This window comes from Oncorhynchus mykiss, chromosome 13 (assembly GCF_013265735.2).
Source record: "Oncorhynchus mykiss isolate Arlee chromosome 13, USDA_OmykA_1.1, whole genome shotgun sequence".
Lineage (NCBI taxonomy): Eukaryota > Metazoa > Chordata > Actinopteri > Salmoniformes > Salmonidae > Oncorhynchus > Oncorhynchus mykiss.
Genome location: NC_048577.1, coordinates 13,975,328 through 13,995,246, shown reverse-complemented (window position 1 = coordinate 13,995,246; position 19,919 = coordinate 13,975,328). Strand labels below are relative to the sequence as shown.

Sequence of the window (19,919 nt, the reverse complement as noted above, 5' to 3'; positions counted from 1 at the left end):
AGACATCAAAGACAGTTTGGAGTATGTGCGTGTGTGTGCGTGTGTGTGTGTGTGTGTGTGCGTGTGTGTGTGTGTGTGTGTGTGTGTGTCCGTGCGTGCGTGCGTGCGTGCGTGGGAGCGTGTGTGCGTGTATGCGTGTGTGTGTGTGTGTGTGTGTGTGTGTGTGGTGAGGAGACCGACAGCGCCGGGTGTGTTTTGACAGATTGACGGGCTCTGAGCTTCATGGACTGGCTGCCAGGTTAAGTGACCATCAGACACTCACAGACTGAGAATGATGCTTACTCTCTCCCCTGTGCTCTCTAGCTCTCTCCATCTCTGCTTCTGTCTCTCTGTCTATCACTCTTTCTCTCTTTCTGTCCTGCTCTCTTTCTCTCCCTCTTTCTATCTGTCTATCTCTATATCTTTCTTTTTTCTATTTTCCTTTGAGCAGTAACTGCCTCTCATTGCCATTAACCTCTCTTCCCACCAGTCTTATTCCCTCCCTCCCTCCCTCCCTCCCTCCCTCCCTCCCTCCCTCCCTCCCTCCCTCCCTCCCTCCCTCCCTCCCTCCCTCCCTCCCTCCCTCCCTCCCATCCCCCTTTAGCCTCTTTGAAGTCAATTGCAGACCTATTATTTCCTGCTCCTTTTATTAACAGCAATGCAGAGAGAAATAGGGAGAGAGAGAATAGAAAGAGAGGAGAAGAGGGAGGGGACAGTCAGGGAGAAACACAATTAGTCATAACTTGATGTGAAACATTTGGTTTCTGACTCTGTGTGTGTGTGTGTGTGTGTGTGTGTGTGTGTGTGTGTGTGTGTGTGTGTGTGTGTGTGTGTGTGTGTGTGTGTGTGTGTGTGTGTGTGTGTGTGTGTGTGTGTGTGTGTGTGTGTGTGTGTGTGTGTGTGTGTGTGTGTGTGTGTGTGTGTGTGTGTGTGTGTGTGTGTGTGTGTGCGTGTGTGCGTGTGCGTATGGGAAGAAGTCAAATGACAACGACAGCGCATTGTCATTTATGTAGAGATAGAAATGGGAATCCTTAATGTAGCTACACTTTAATGCTTTTTAAGAGGCAGAGGGAGAGAGGACGAGAGAAATACAAAGAGAGAGAAAGAGAGATAGGGACTGGGAGACAAAGAGATAGAGAGACAGAGAGAGATAGGGACTGGGAGACAAAGAGATAGAGAGACAGAGAGAGATAGGGACTGGGAGACAAAGAGATAGAGAGACAGAGAGAGATAGGGACTGGGAGACAAAGAGATAGAGAGACAGAGAGAGATAGGGACTGGGAGACAAAGAGATAGAGAGACAGAGAGAGTTAGGGACTGGGAGACAAAGAGATAGAGAGACAGAGAGAGATAGGAACTGGGAGACAAAGAGATAGAGAGACAGAGAGAGAACACCATTGTAAATACATCCCATATTTATGCTTATTTATTTTATCTTGTGTCCTTTAACCATTTGTACATTGTTAAAACACTGTATATATATAATATGACATTTGTAATGTCTTTATTGTTTTGAAACTTCTGTATGTGTAATGTTTACTGTTAATTTTTATTGTTTATTTCACTTTATATATTCACTTTATATATTATCTACCTCACTTGCTTTGGCAATGTTAACACATGTTTCCCATGCCAATAAAGCCCTTGAATTGAATTGAATTGAATTGAGAGATAGGGACTGGGAGACAAAGAGATAGAGAGACAGAGAGAGATAGGGACTGGGAGACACAGAGATAGAGAGACAGAGAGAGATAGGGACTGGGAGACAAAGAGATAGAGAGACAGAGAGAGATAGGGACTGGGAGACAGAGATAGAGAGACAGAGAGAGATAGGGACTGGGAGACAAAGAGATAGAGAGACAGAGAGAGGGACATGCAAAGGGGAGCACGGAAGAGGGAGATGAGAGCAAAAACAGGGAGAAACCAACTAGGGAGAAGTAAGGGAGTAGAAAGCAGAGAAAGGAGGAATGAACATGGAGAGCTAGAGAGCGAGCGAGAGAGAGGATAAAAACAGGGGAGAAAGGGAGGAGAGAGAAAACAGAGAAATGGGGAGAGAAATAGGCAAAGAGATATCAAAGGGGCCAGAGGGAGAGCAAAGCAGAGGGGTGGGAGGGAGAAGTAGCAGAGAAAAAGGGGGTAGCTAATGTAGTCTGTTACTACAAATGTCCCATCTAAAAGCATAATTAGTGGAGGTTTGTCAGGCCTAATTGCAGGTACACATGCTAATTGTAAACGGGCTCAATCCTCAGTGAGGTTGGACAATGCTGAGAGGAGAGGAGAGGGGGAGGAGGAGGAAGAGGAAGAGAGTGGGAGGAAAGCAGAGAGAGGAGAGGAGGAGGAGGAAGAGAGTGGGAGGAAAGCAGAGAGAGACGTGGTGTGACCACAACAACATACAGGAACTCAAGTCCTTCTGTTCACCTGACTTAGAATTCCTCACAATCAAATGTCGTCCGCATTATCTATCAAGGGAATTCTCTTCGATTATAATCACAGCCGTATATATTCCCCCCCAAGCAGACACATCGATGGCCCTGAACGAACTTTACTTGACTCTTTGCAAACTGGAAACCACATATCCTGAGGTTGCATTCATTGTAGCTGGGAATTTTAACAAGGCTAATCTGAAAACAAAACTCCCTAAATTGTATCAGCATATCGATTGCGCAACCAGGGCTGGTAAAACCTTGGATCATTGCTATTCCAACTTCCGCAACCCATATAAGGCCCACGGACCAGGATGTCTTCTTCCCAGGCAGACTAAATAACTTTTTTGCCCGCTTTGAGGACAATACAGTGCCACTGACACGGCCCGCAACCAAAACCTGCGGACTCTCCTTCACTGCAGCAGAAGTGAGGAAAACATTTAAACGTGTTAACCCTCGCAAGGCTGCAGGCCCAGACGGCATCCCCAGCCGCGTCCTCAGAGCATGCGCAGACCAGCTGGCTGGTGTGTTTACGGACATATTCAATCAATCCTTATTCCAGTCTGCTGTTCCCACATGCTTCAAGATGGCCACCATTGTCCCTGTTCCCAAGAAAGCTAAGGTAACTGAGCTAAACGACTACCGCCCTGTAGCACTCACTTCCGTCATCATGAAGTGCTAGTCAAGGACCATATCACCTCCACCCTACCTGACACCCTAGACCCACTCCAATTTGCTTACCGCCCAAATAGGTCCACAGACGATGCAATCTCAACCACACTGCACACTGCCCTAACCCATCTGGACAAGAGGAATACCTATGAGAGAATGCTGTTCATCGACTACAGCTCAGCATTCAACACCATAGTACCCTCCAAACTCGTCATCAAGCTCGAGACCCTGGGTCTCGACCCTGCCCTGTGCAACTGGGTACTGGACTTCCTGACGGGCCGCCCCCAGGTGGTGAGGATAGGTAACAACATCTCCACCCCGCTGATCCTCAGCACCACAAGGGTGCGTTCTGAGCCCTCTCCTGTACTCCCTGTTCACCCATGACTGCGTGGCCATGCACGCCTCCAACTCAATCATCAAGTTTGCGGACGACACTACAGTGGTAGGCTTGATTACCAACCATGACGAGACGGCCTACAGGGAGGAGGTGAGGGCCCTCGGAGTGTGGTGTCAGGAAAATAACCTCACACTCAACGTCAACAAAGCAAAGGAGATGATTGTGGACTTCAGGAAACAGCAGAGGGAGCACCCCCCTATCCACATCGATGGAACAGTAGTAAGTTTTAAGTTCCTCGGCGTACACATCACGGACAAACTGAATTGGTCCACCCACACAGACAGCGTCGTGAAGGAGGCTGAAGAAATTCTGCTTGTCACCAAAAGCACTCACAAACTTCTACAGATGCACAATCGAGAGCATCCTGTCGGGCTGTATCACCGCCTGGAACGGCAACTGCTCCGCCCACAACTGTAAGGCTCTCCAGAGGGTAGTGAGGTCTGCACAACGCATCACCGGGTGCAAACTACCTGCCCTCCAGGACACCTATACCACCCGATGTCACAGGAAGGCCATAAAGATCATCAAGGACAACAACCACCCGAGCCACTGCCTGTTCACCCCGCTATCATCCAGAAGGCGAGGTCAGTACAGGTGCATCAAAGCAGGGACCGAGAGACTGAAAAACAGCATCTATCTCAAGGCCATCAGACTGTTAAACAGCCACCACTAACATTGAGTGGCTGCTGCCAACACACTGACTCAACTCCAGCCACTTTAGTAAAATATATCACTAGCCACTTTAAACAATGCTACTTAATATAATGTTTACATACCCTACATTACTCATCTCATATGTACAGTGTATATGTATATACTGTACCCTATATCATCTACTGCATCTTTTTGTAATACATGTATCACTAGCCACTTTAAACTATGGCACTTTGTTTACATACCCTACATTACTCATCTCATATGTATATACTGTACTCGATACCATCTACTGCATCTTGCCTATGCCGTTCTGTACCATCACTCATTCATATATCTTTATGTACATATTCTTTATCCCTTTACACTTGTGTGCATAAGGTAGTAGTTTTGGAATTGTTAGGTTAGATTACTCATTGGTTATTACTGCATTGTCGGAACTAGAAGCACAAGCATTTCGCTACACTCGCATTAACATCTGCTAATGTGACAAATACATTTGATTTGATTTGATTTGAGGAGAGGAGGAAGAGACTGGGAGGAAAGCAGAGAGAGGAGGAGGAAGAAGAGGAAGAGAGTGGGAGGAAAGCAGAGAGAGGAGGAGGAAGAGGAGGAAGAGAGTGCGAGTAAAGCAGAGAGAGGAGGAGGAAGAGGAGGAAGAGAGTGGGAGGAAAGCGGAGAGAGGAGGAGGAAGAGGAGGAAGATAGTGTGAGGAAATCAGAGAGAAGAGGAGGAAGAGGAGGAAGAGAGTGGGAGGAAAGCAGAGAGAGGAGGAGGAAGAAGAGGAAGAGAGTGGGAGGAAAGCAGAGAGAGGAGGAGGAAGAGGAGGAAGAGAGTGCGAGGAAAGCAGAGAGAGGAGGAGGAAGAGGAGGAAGAGAGTGGGAGGAAAGCAGAGAGAGGAGGAGGAAGAGGAGGAAGATAGTGGGAGGAAATCAGAGAGAGGAGGAGGAAGAGGAGGAAGAGAGTGGGAGGAAATCAGAGAGAGGAGGAGGAAGAGGAGGAAGAGAGTGGGAGGAAAGCAGAGAGAGGAGGAGGAAGAGGAGGAAGGGAGTGGGAGGAAAGCAGAGATAGGAGGAGGAAGAGGAGGGTGAGAGTGGGGGAATAACAGGGAGAGGAAGAGGAGGAAGAGAGTGGGAGGAAAGCAGAGAGAGGAGAAGGAGGAAGAGAGTGGGAGGAAAGCAGAGAGAGGAGGAGGAGGAAGAGAGTGGGAGGAAAGCAGAGAGAGGAGGAGGAAGAGGAGGAAGATGAGGAAGAGGAGGAAGAGAGCGGATGGGAGGGAAAATAAATGGAGGTATACACAACACAGATGGAGCTGGTTGGAGGAAGAAGAACAGCAGCAACAAGAAGAAATCCAGCGAGGGGGAGGAGGATGGGTGCTGAGAAGATGGAGGGATGAAAAGAAAGAAATGATTAGGATGATAAAAGAAGAGCAGAAGATGAAGGGAGAAGAAGAAAGAGTGATGAAAGAAGGATGGTTGAAGCACACAATGAGAAGGAAGGTTAGAGAAGATGGCCAGAGAGAGAGGGTCGAAGAGGAAAGTATGGGAGAAAAGAGTGAGATAGTGAGAATGACAGAGACAGAGGCAGGGCAAGGATGAAGAAAGAGGGAGGGAGAGAGAGAGAGGGAGAGAGAGAGAGTCAGAGAGGGAGAGACAGAGAGAGAGTTTCCATGGCAACAATTCAAATATGCCTCCATGCAGCACCCTGATGGACAAGGAGATACACACAATGTTCGCTTCGTACGCTGATACACACACACTATACACACACACACACTGATACACACAGCGTTCAAATACATGTGTATTTTATCATTAGTGTCATGACGTTGGCCTGGGGGGTAGGTTTATGACAGTCATAAATACCTCTTCCCCCCTTTTTCCTATCTCTACCCTACTGAGGTTACATTTGCAAAACCCTTGGTTAACAAAGAGATTCTGGGAACATCAGAAGGTGGGGGGAAATGAACTATATTCTGGCAATCAGATCAATTGAACATATGCGGTGGTACTTAATGAATATGATGTCAGTTCGGTTGTCATCTGAGACATTCTCATCAATGATAAGATGACATAAACTCTACAGTGGAAAGTCTACATATCAGAATTATCGGATTCACATGGAATTGTTGTTCAACATAAATGTTTGCATATGAAATTATTTGTGATGGGATGAAATGTGATTTTTAGCTTCTAAAATGTGAGATTTGGGTTTTCATAAGTTAGGGCTGCTCAATCAGTGGCCCGCCCCTGTGAAGGGACATGGGCTATAAAACTTTTCAAACATGCCCTCCTCTCCCTTCCTATATAAGCCGTCTTGACGACAATTTAACTTCCTGACGTGAGGACGACGGTCCTATGTCAGAATGGTTCAGGTAATAACGACAGAACGAAGCCAACATCAGCGTAAGCTTTGGTTGCGAATGGTATGAACTTTGAACTCTTATTCACTACAGAAGTGATACCTCCTAGCCATTGAGATAGCAACAGCAGATGCAAACGAGGGTTAGGAAGGAACAGACAGAGTATCCCGTCTATCATACAACGACGTTACTACAACGTATCCAATTGACCACCAGAAAAGGACTCGGTTGGGCAACACAGCCTCCCATCTACCACCAACCCACCGAAGCGCAGCTCAGAGTAAATATTTATTGCATTTTCCGTTTCCAAATGGGCGGTAATTTAGAATGCATAAGATACTGTATTTACGATAGCACAGCTTCTTCCCTTTGTTCCTCAGTCTTCCCGCTCTTTCACTCAAACCCAGCCCTTTTTATTTTGTGTAACAAGCTGTCATATCTGTTCCGCCCGCTAGGGACATTTTCCTTTATGACGTAATTTGTAATCAAGTTATGATTGAATTATGTGTATGTGTAATTCTGTGTGATTATTTAGGTATTTAGTAAATAAATAATTAAACCCAATGTTGTATTGCTGGTTCAACTTGCTAGCCAGGGTTTGTGCAGATAACCAAGAATTTACAACTTTCAGATGAGTCTTTAAGAATTTATTCGGAAGATAACAGCTCTATAAATATTATTTTGTGGTGCCGACTCTCTAGTTAATTACATTTACATGATTAGCTCAATCAGGTAATATTAATTACGTATAAATTATTTTATAGAATAGCATGTCATATCACTAAATCCGGCATAGCCAAAGACACGACATTAGTCATATAAATACTTATTTTCTGTGTATTTGAGTATTTTTAAATAATGTGGCCAGAATCAACTACTTACTGTATATTGGACGTATTTGAAAGTATTCCCAATTAACTTCCTATAAATAGCTTACTATTTGAAAGTACTTTAAATACGTATTTCAAATAATATAAATAATATACATGCTAATACTTTCCAAGTGTATTTCCAAATGCATTCCAATATTCAACTACAGGACTTGTCCAATACAAAACATCTGAATACTTACTTCAAAATGTATGTGAAAGTAATTGAGATATTTGAAATAGTATTTTAACCCAGGTCTGCACGCACGCACGCACGCACACACAAAGAAAATTACACACTGTTGGACACAAACACAGATTTTCAAGAAACACTCGTATATAAATGACTTATCATAAGGTGGACTTATCACAAAATAGTAGAAGCTTACCCCCCCCCCAGAAGTAGACCCAATATGTACTAGTGTTATTCTAGGAATGTGTGGAGAGAGAAGAGGAGAGGAGTGGGTGGTCTGTGTTACTGTGTGTCATGGTCAATGAAAGAGTCTCTGGAGCATTTGGCCTCTCCAGCCTAATTACTGACGGAGGAAATAACCCCAGTATAACACACACACCCACCCACCCACACACCCACACACCCACACACACACACACACACACACACACATTCAAAATTGACTTGACATTCTGGCAGAGAGAGATGAACCAATGCTCCTACCTGACCTTAAAACTAAGCTCTATAAAAAGGCTGAAGGGGGAAAACAACAACACACACACACACACACACACACACACACACACAGAGAGCAACCAGTTTGACTAAGAGAGAGAGAAGATAGAACTACCCTGACATTTAGGGTAATCAGCCCTACACAAAAGTTCAACCGTCATTAATAACTCCAAATTAATTACAAGAAACGGAGAATGTCAAGAGCCATCCAACGCAATGGATCATTTGCTTTCCTCGCAGACTGCAGACAAATCTAGACTGAGCATTTAAATATGCTGTCGTATGTCCTTTACATATTACTTTAGACTGCAATTACAGTAACAGTGTCACGTTCTGACCTTAGTTATTTTGTTATGTCTTTGTTTTAGTATGGTCAGGGCGTGAGTTGGGTGGGTTGTCTATGTTTGTTTTTCTATGAGTTGGTATTTCTGTGTTTGGCCTAGTATGGTTCTCAATCAGAGGCAGCTGTCAATCGTTGTCCCTGATTGAGAACCATACTTAGGCAGCCTGTTTTCACCCTTGATTTGTGGGTGATTATTTTCCTGTGTCTGTGTGTTCCACACGGAACTGTTTAGTTTTTTTGTTATTTCACGTTGTTATTTTGTATTTTTCTGTGTTCTATTAAAAGTATCATGAACACTTACCACGCTGCGCATTGGTCCTCCGATCCTTCCTACTACTATGAGTGTGTGTGTGTGTGTGTGTGTGCGTGCGTGCCTGCGTGTATGTGTGTGAATGGTGGTTAGATAGAGACAGTGTTGTGTAAGGTGTGTTAAATACACGCTGCTTGTCCTGAATACTGGGGGGAGTTTGTATGTTCCAGTCTCTGGAGCTCAAAACAGCTTCAGGAAGGAAGGAGGGCTAGCTGCTCCGCGGTGAATGCAACAGTCTCTTTATGCAATCAGAAACACATCCGTTTCCACAGTAACCAGAACACATACTGGAGTCATACAACACGTTAGCTGCAATCAGAAACACATCCGTGTAACGGTATAGACAGAAACCTTCCTGAAAGACATTGCATAAGTAGTCAAAACTGACATTTCCACACAAACATCCCCAGAATCACGCAACATTTGAAAGACATTGAGGATGACATACTGAAAGCTGATATATTTCCCATCATGATTTACAGGTAGTAGCCAAGGAACATAACAGATATTTCTGAGAGCGTTACTCCTACACGGTGCATTTTCTACATGCAAATAATTCAGAAGCACACGCATAATTCACCGGTCTCTTTTTATGTAAATGGTTGGACATCAATGGCTCTTCACCAACATGCGGATGGGCAATGACATCCACTTCAGTCATTGTTCTCAGTGGCATCTTGATCTCTGGGTTCAGAGATGCATCTCTTTATCTCTGAAATGTCGCTATTGTGCTGTTGTCATCAGATAATCAGACTTCAAGCTGTTTTAATTAGCCTCATGCAGGAGCATCATGACATAGGTTATTATTCTTTTCAGTATTATCCAGTAATTAATTAATTATATCCCTCCAGGGGAAATGTCAGTTAATTCACTGATGTCACTGATGTCTTGCAATGTATTGTATTGCATGCTGATTTGGATTATATTCCCATATCGTTGGACAGTCAAGGATTGGTTAGCGAGCGTCTTCTTATCCATATGTCTACAATTTACGACTGTAAATGGTAGTAATTCATGTCCTTCGAGAAGGAGCAGCACACACATTATGAGAATAAATGGAATTTGCTTTAGCCTGACAGTAATGTTGAGTAGATGTCCCTATTTAAATCACAGCCATGCAGCCGAATGCTCTGGATACTCTATGATTTTAATTAACATTGAGAAATTGAAAGAGAGAGAGATGGAGGGAAGGAGAGGCAGAGAGAGAGAGAGAGAGAGTGAGAGAAACAGCAAAAGAGAGAGAGATAGTGAGTGAGTGAAAGCAGAGGCAGAGAGAGAGAAAGCGAAAGAGAGAGAAAGAGAGAAAGAGAGAGAGAGAGAGAGAGAGAGGAAGAGAGAAAGAGAGAGCGAGAGAGTGAAAGAGAGAGAGAGAGAGAGGAAGAGAGAAAGAGAGAGAGAGAGGAAGAGAGAAAGAGAGAGCGAGAGAGTGAAAGAGAGAGAGAGAGAGAGAGAGAGGAAGAGAGAAAGAGAGAGTGAGGAAGAGAGAGTGAGGAAGAGAGAAAGAGAGAGCGAGAGAGTGAAAGAGAGAGAGAGAGAGAGGCAGAGAGAGAGGGAAAGAGAGCGAAGGGGAGAGAGAGAGATGGAAAGAGCGTTGGGAGCATCTGGGCATGAGGCAGTGAAGAAGGGAGACAGTTGGTTGAAATAGGGAGGCAGATACAGAGAAGCAGAACATGAACAGTGGGAATAAGAGAGAAGAGAGGAGATAAAGGGGTAGAGGAAGTGACCATGTCTGGAGGAGACTCATCACCCTATTCATCCCCAGGAGTGGGGCCAAGATGATGTAATCATCAGCATGAGGCACTTGAGCTATCAGTGGTGAGTAGTAGTCATCAATCTGTTGCTCCTCTATGGCCTAAAAAGGGAAGGAAAGTCACTATTTTACAGAATAGGGTCTTAGGTGTTTGATTAAGTGTGCTTGAGCTCGGTCGAGGGGCTTTTCAATGTTAATTGTGCTTAAATGCCACAGACATGCATGCCTGCATACACACACACATTCCCAGCCTGAAACACACACACACACACACACACCCAGCCCAAAAAAAAACTACTGATAGTAGGATAGGGTTCCTCTATCCCCTGGGGTCTGCATTAGCCCATTTCTTCCATATCTCCAGGATTTGATTGACCACACTCATCTGGCTGCTCCTTACGGCAGCAGTACACAGCAGAGTAGAGGGGTCTCTATGTGGGCTGGAGTCTGTGGCCCGCTTCACAGTGACTGGACCACCACTGGATTAGAGATAAATGGCCTCTATGACTGAATCTCTACTGGATTATAACTATATAGCCTCTATGACTGGACCACCACTGGATTAGAACTATAAAGCCTCTATGACTGGACCTCCACTGGATTAGAACTATAAAGCCTCTATGACTGAATCTCTACTGGATTAGAACTATAAAGCCTCTATGACTGGACCACCACTGGATTAGAACTATAAAGCCTCTATGACTGGACCTCCACTGGATTAGAACTATAAAGCTTCTATGACTGAATCTCTACTGGATTAGAACTATAAAGCCTCTATGACTGGACCACCCACTGGATTAGAACTATAAAGCCTCTATGACTGGACCTCCACTGGATTAGAACTATAAAGCCTCTATGACTGGACCTCCACTGGATTAGAACTATAAAGCCTCTATGACTGGACCTCCACTGGATTAGAACTATAAAGCCTCTATGACTTGACCTCCACTGGATTAGAACTATAAAGCCTCTATGACTGGACCTCCACTGGATTAGAACTATAAAGCCTCTATGACTGAACCTCCACTGGATTATAACTATAAAGCCTATATGACTGAACCTCCACTGGATTAGAACTATAAAGCCTATATGACTGAACCTCCACTGGAATAGAACTATAAAGCCTATATGACTGAACCTCCACTGGATTAGAACTATAAAGCCTATATGACTGAACCTCCACTGGATTAGAACTATAAAGCCTCTATGACTGAACCTCCACTGGATAGCCATGTGGTTATATGTTCTATACAGTCTCGCACACCTGTGTCATCACTCATTTCTATACTATACCTCTGTCTATGTATTCTCTGTTTGACAGATGTTAACAGCCATGCAAAAAACAACACTTGATACAGATAACTTTTCCTCATTCAAACCCAGAAACAGCCTGTACTACTTTTGTCTGGCAAGATGTCTTTCTGGCAAGGCGGAGAGATTCATTTTAGCCTACCCCTTGAGGACACTAGTTATGACCTGCTTCCCCCCCCCCCCCCCCCCCCCCCCCACCACCCTCCCAGTCTCGTTACCCTCCAACCCCACCCAACCCCTCCCCACCTCAGTGGTCATGGGTAATTAATTAGCAAGCTGTTCCCAGCAGAGGGCCAAATGAAAGCAAGCTCAGTGATACAGTCGGGGGGGGGGACACTCAGACTCAGGAGGCAGGTTCACTTCACACAGTAGTTAGGGACACTCAGACTCAGGAGTCTCCTGCACTGTGAGCCGCAACAATATTTTAGCCCACTGAGCTAAATCCTTGGCATTAGCATGGGGAATCGATCCAAATGTTCAGGTTTCAACCAAAGGGACTTATCACACAAGCCAGCTCTGATACACTAATTACAATATTATCTTTCTGGGGCCAAATGTATTTTTTATCCATGAAGACCAGGAAAGTATTTAAAAAACAAGGGTTAGAACTGGTTCAGGGAACAGAACCGAAAACCGTAAAATAACTAAATCATTTGAAGAGCAGAACCCATACCGAAAAAGAAAGTGATCTATAGTGTTGGGGACCGGTTAATAATATTCTTTCATGTTCCAGATATTTTTTACCAGTCCAGAAAAATCACAACAAAGCGCTTATGCAAAGCCCTCACTCTCACTCAGAAACCTATTCCAGCGTCTGCCTGCAAGCTGAATTTTTTTTACAGTGGGTGTGTATGTAGACTACCTGCCCCTCCCATCTGAAGCATAGGTTACTGTAGCCTTCTGACGACGTTACATAGGTTACTGTAGCCTACTGACAACATTACTGTAGCCTACTGACAACATTACATAGGTTACTGCAGCCTACTGACAACATTACATAGGTTACTGTAGCCTACTGACAACATTACTGTAGCCTACTGACAACATTACATAGGTTACTGCAGCCTACTGACAACGTTACTGTAGCCTACTGACAACGTTACTGTAGCCTACTGACAACATTACTGTAGCCTACTGACAACATTACTGCAGCCTACTGACAACGTTACTGTAGCCTACTGACAACGTTACTGTAGCCTACTGACAACATTACTGTAGCCTACTGACAACCTTACATAGGTTGCTGTAGCCCCCTGCAACATTACATTGGTTACTGTAGCCTTCTGACGACGTTACATAGGTTACTGTGGCCTACTGACAACATTACACCGGTTACTGTAGCCTACTGACAACATTACTGTAGCCTACTGACAACGTTACTGTAGCCTACTGACAACATTACTGTAGCCTACTGACAACCTTACATAGGGTGCTGTAGCCCCCTGCAACATTACATAGGTTGCTGTAGCCTTCTGACGACGTTACATAGGTTACTGTGGCCTACTGACGACATTACACCGGTTACTGTAGCCTACTGACAACATTACTGTAGCCTACTGACAACATTACATAGGTTACTGTAGCCTACTGACAACGTTACATAGGTTACTGTAGTCTACTGTCAACGTCACATAGGTTACTGTAGTCTACTGACAACATTACTGTAGCCTTCTGACAACGTCACATAGGTTACTGTAGCCTACTGACAACATTACATAGGTAACTGTATCCTACTGACAACATTACATAGGTTACTGTAACCTACTGACAACATTGCTGTACCCTGCTGACAACATTACATAGGTTACTGTAGACAACTGACAACATTACATAGGTTACTGTATCCTACTGACAACATTACATAGGTTACTCTAGCCTATTGACAACATTACTGTACCCTGCTGACAACATTACATAGGTTACTGTAGACAACTGACAACGTCACATAGGTTACTGTAGCCTACTGACAACATTACATAGGTTACTGTAGCCAACTGACGTCACATAGGTTACTGTAGTCTACTGACAACATTACATAGGTTACTGTAGCCTAATGACAACATTACATTGGTTACTGTAGCCTCCTGACAACATTACTGTAGCCTACTGACAACATTACATAGGTTACAGTAGCTTACTGACAACGTTACTAGGCTACTGTAGCCTACTGACAACATTACTGTAGCCTACTGACAACATTACTGTAGCCCACTGACAACATTACATAGGTTACTGTAGCCTACTGACAACATTACTGTAGCCAACTGACGACGTTACATAGGTTACTGTAGCCTACTGACAATGTTACATAGGTTACTGTAGCCTAATGACAACATTACATTGGTTACTGTAGCCTCCTGACAACATTACTGTAGCCTACTGACAACATTACATAGGTTACTGTAGCCTACTGACAACGTTACTAGGCTACTGTAGCCTACTGACAACATTACTGTAGCCTACTGACAACATTACTGTAGCCTACTGACAACTTTACTGTAGTCTACTGACAACGTCACATAGGTTCATGTAGCCTACTGACAACATTACTGTAGTCTAATGACAACGTCAAATAGGTTACTGTAGCCTACTGACAACATTACATAGGTTACTGTAGTCTACTGACAACATTACATAGGTTACTGTAGCCAACTGACAACGTCACATAGGTTACTGTAGCCTACTGACAACATTACATAGGTTACTGTAGCCAACTGACAACGTCATATAGGTTACTGTAGCCTACTGACAACATTCCATAGGTTACTGTAGCCAACTGACAACGTCACATAGGTTACTGTAACCTACTGACAACATTACATAGGTTACTGTAGCCTAATGACAACATTACATTGGTTACTGTAGCCTCCTGACAACATTACTGTAGCCTACTGACAACATTACATAGGTTACAGTAGCTTACTGACAACGTTACTAGGCTACTGTAGCCTACTGACAACATTACTGTAGCCTACTGACAACATTACTGTAGCCCACTGACAACATTACATAGGTTACTGTAGCCTACTGACAACATTACTGTAGCCAACTGACGACGTTACATAGGTTACTGTAGCCTACTGACAATGTTACATAGGTTACTGTAGCCTAATGACAACATTACATTGGTTACTGTAGCCTCCTGACAACATTACTGTAGCCTACTGACAACATTACATAGGTTACTGTAGCCTACTGACAACGTTACTAGGCTACTGTAGCCTACTGACAACATTACTGTAGCCTACTGACAACATTACTGTAGCCTACTGACAACTTTACTGTAGTCTACTGACAACGTCACATAGGTTCATGTAGCCTACTGACAACATTACTGTAGTCTAATGACAACGTCAAATAGGTTACTGTAGCCTACTGACAACATTACATAGGTTACTGTAGTCTACTGACAACATTACATAGGTTACTGTAGCCAACTGACAACGTCACATAGGTTACTGTAGCCTACTGACAACATTACATAGGTTACTGTAGCCAACTGACAACGTCATATAGGTTACTGTAGCCTACTGACAACATTCCATAGGTTACTGTAGCCAACTGACAACGTCACATAGGTTACTGTAACCTACTGACAACATTACTGTAGCCTGCTGACAACATTACATAGGTTACTGTGGCCTACTGACAACATTACATAGGTTACGGAAGCCTACTGACAACATTACATAGGTTACTGTGGCCTACTGACAACATTACATAGGTTGCTGCAGCCTACTGACAACGTTACTGTAGCCTACTGACAACGTCACATAGGTTACTGTAGTATACCGACAACGTTACAGTAGCCTACTGACAACGTCACATAGGTTACTGTAGCCTACTGACAACGTTACATAGGTTTCTGTAGCATACTGACAACATTACATAGGTTACTGTAGCCTACTGACAACATTACTGTAGCCTACTGACAACGTTACATAGGATACTGTAGTCTACTGACAACGTTACATAGGTTACTGTAGCCAACTGACAACATTACTGTAGCCTACTGACAACATTACATAGGTTACTGTAGCCAACTGACAACGTCACATAGGTTACTGTAGCCTACTGACAACATTACATGGGTTACTGTAGCCAACTGACAATGTCACATAGGTTACTGTAGTCTACTGACAACATTACATAGGTTACTGTAGCCTAATGACAACATTACATTGGTTACTGTAGCCTCCTGACAACATTACTGTAGCCTACTGACAACATTCCTGTAGCCTACTGACAACATTACATAGGTTACTGTAGCCTACTGACAACATTACTGTAGCCTACTGACAACATTACTGTAGCCTACTGGCAACATTACTGTAGCCTACTGACAACATTACTGTAGCCTACTGACAACATTACTGTTCCTACTGACAACATTACTGTAGCATACTGACAACATCACATAGGTTACTGTAGCCTACTGACAACATTACTGTAGCCAACTGACGACGTTACATAGGTTACTGTAGCCTACTGACAACGTTACTAGGTTACTGTAGCCTCCTGACAACATCACATAGGTTACTGCAGCCTACTGACAACATTACTCTAGCCTACTGACAACATTCCTGTAGCCTACTGACAACATTACATAGGTTACTGTAGCCTACTGACAACATTACTGTAGCCTACTGGCAACATTACTGTAGCCTACTGACAACATTACTGTAGCCTACTGACAACATTACTGTTCCTACTGACAACATTACTGTAGCATACTGACAACATCACATAGGTTACTGTAGCCTACTGACAACATTACTGTAGCCAACTGACGACGTCACATAGGTTACTGTAGCCTACTGACAACGTTACATAGGTTACTGTAGCCTACTGACAACGTTACATAGGTTACTGTAGCCTACTGACAACTTTACTGTAGTCTACTGACAACGTCACATAGGTTAATGTAGCCTACTGATAACGTTACATAGGTTACTGTAGTCTACTGACAACGTTACTGTAGTCTACTGACAACGTCACATAGGTTACTGTAGCCTACTGACATCATTACATAGGTTACTGTGGTCTACTGACAACATTACATAGGTTACTGTAGCCAACTGACAACGTCACATAGGTTACTGTAGCCTACTGACAACATTACATAGGTTACTGTAGCCAACTGACAACATTACTGTAGCCAACTGACAACGTTACATAGGTTACTGTAGCCAACTGACAACGTCACATAGGTTACTGTAGCCTACTGACAACATTACTGTAGCCAACTGACGACGTTACATAGGTTACTGTAGCCTACTGACAACATCACATAGGTTACTGTAGCCTACTGACAACATTACTGTAGCCAACTGACGACGTTACATAGGTTACTGTAGCCTACTGACAACGTTACATAGGTTACTGTAGCCTACTGACAACGTTACATAGGTTACTGTAGCCTACTGACAACTTTACTGTAGTCTACTGACAACGTCACATAGGTTAATGTAGCCTACTGATAACGTTACATAGGTTCATGTAGCCTACTGACAACGTTACTGTAGTCTACTGACAAGGTCACATAGGTTACTGTAGCCTACTGACAACATTACATAGGTTACTGTAGCCAACTGACAACGTCACATAGGTTACTGTAGCCTACTGACAACATTACGGTAGCCTGCTGACAACATTACATAGGTTACTGTGGCCTACTAACAACATTACATAGGTTACGGTAGCCTACTGACAACATTACATAGGTTACTGTGGCCTACTGACAACATTACATAGGTTACTGCAGCCTACTGACAACGTTACTGTAGCCTACTGACAATGTTACTGTAGCCTACTGACAACGTTACTGTAGCTTATTGACAACATTACATAGGTTACTGTAGCCTACTGACAACGTTACTGTAGCCTACTGACAACATTGCATAGGTTACTGTGGCCTGCTAACAACATTACATAGGTTACGGTAGCCTACTGACAACATTACATAGGTTACTGTGGCCTACTGACAACATTACATAGGTTACTGCAGCCTACTGACAACGTTACTGTAGCCTACTGACAATGTTACTGTAGCTTACTGACAACATTACATAGGTTACTGTAGCCTACTGACAGCATTACTGTAGCCTGCTGACAACATTACATAGATAATTACTGTGGCCTACTAACAACATTACATAGGTTATGGTAGCCTACTGACAACATGACATAGGTTACTGTGGCCTACTGACAACATTACATAGGTTACTGCAGCCTACTGACAACGTTACTGTAGTCTACTGACAACGTTACTCTAGCTTACTGACAACGTTACTGTAGCTTATTGACAACATTACATAGGTTACTGTAGCTTATTGACAACATTACATAGGTTACTGTAGCCAACTGACGACTTTACAAGCGTAATTCAGAAATTAGGGAGAGATGGTTAATTACAGAAGAATGGATGGACTTTTCAATGCCAGTTAAGGATACAATAGTTATCACCTTTTCACGTTGGATTTATTAAATACAAAAGATAAGAGTGCTGCTCTGAACACACAAGCTTATTCGCTAGCTAGCTCTGGTCCGACGCTCGTTCGCTAGCTAGCTCTGGTCCGACGCTCGTTCGCTAGCTAGCTTGTTCTGGTACCAACATTAAACCAACTCGGAAGTTCAAAGACGTTCAAAGTTCCTCCAAAGGAGCCGCTCCTCTATAGGTATAATTCTGTGGGCCTAATTTAGGTAATGCATGTCATAACAAGATGCTCAGAGCTTCAAGGCAAGCTTCCTACATCCTCCTTCCTCACCCTGAAAACGTCAGTTGCATCTCCCGCCCTACACTGTGACTGGCAGCACAGTATGTGTGTTCGTCTTTCATCATGATTAAACCATACTGTTACGGCAAAATACAATTTGTTATTGACGACTTTCCTATACAGATGTAATCGCTTACCCGCTCCACACCAAGCTATTCTATATGCACTGATTGGTGAAGTAATATAATGTCGAGCTAAATGTAAAATAAAATGGATGTTTCAAAGGTTTAAAAAGGAACCGAAAGGAACGATATAAACCGTTGCTTTTTGGGGTTCAAACTGGTTCAGAACTTTATTTTGCTAGTGGGAACAGTGGAACAGAATGAACAAATAATGGTTCTGTTCACAACAAAACAATTGGAAAATAACTTTGGTTCCAACCCCTGATTTCAAGTGTTCTATAAATTAGCGATACTCCTGGTTTGGCTAGTAAACCTCTTATATGGTCACCACAGTGCACTGCTAACTTGAATACAATGGAATCACCCACAGCATACTAACGGTCACATAGGCTCTTCGTGTTCTTTTGTGGATAGGTCCCTTGGGGAAAGAGTTTGTCACGGAGGTTTGAAACTACAGAGGAGTATCATGCTTTATCTTCATGGCATGTACTCTACTGTAGCCTGGTTAGATCACACTCCATCTACGAATCTCTTTCACCCTCTTTATCTCCTCCGTTAAATGTATCATTATCCTCTCACTATCGTTCCTTCTCTGAAGAGTCACCTGCACAACACATGATGATCCCAGTTCTTCTCTTTTCTCTCTCTCTCATTTGTAATTCATCAAATGTTACTTCCCTTATTCCTTCAACCTGTTCTGGTATCATACCCTCCCTCTGTCACTCTCTCTCTATACCGCCACCCCTCTCTCAACGAGCCACACTTCCCTTTTGTTCTGCCTCTCTGTCTCTGAAAAACCTGACTCTCTCTAACCCCTCTCCATTTCTCTCCCTCTTCACCTCTCTCTCTCCCTTCTCTTTCTCTCTCTCTCTCTCTCCCTTCTCGCTGTAACTCTGTCTGCCTGTCAAAAAGCGGCTTCAAAAGAGGTTCCGTCGGCGTGACAGGGAACAGTGACAACTTCAACAACAAAATGTTTTCGCACAGCATCTATACATTCTGATCATATAACCAACTAGACTCACAGTGTGCTGCATTGACTCAAGTCAAGAGAAGCCAAGATATTTCAATGGAAACATTTCTCTATTCAAAAGCAGTATACACCCTAGCCTATCAATTTTATCCAAGCACCTAGACTAGGGTTGTGTCTCAAATGACACCATATTCCCTGTTTAGTGCACTTCCTTTTGGTCAAAAGTAGTGCAGTACATAGGGAATAGAATGCCATTTGGGACACAGAGGAGGAGGAGGATATCAGGTAGCCTA

General features: G+C 43.6%; 1 protein-coding gene across 1 annotated transcript in view; it reads right to left on the bottom strand.

Moving 5' to 3' along the window:
* Positions 1-19,919, bottom strand: part of LOC110485710 (glutamate receptor ionotropic, NMDA 2B) — a 126,740-nt gene that overhangs the window by 94,194 nt on the left and 12,627 nt on the right. The gene's annotated exons all lie outside the window — the stretch shown is intronic.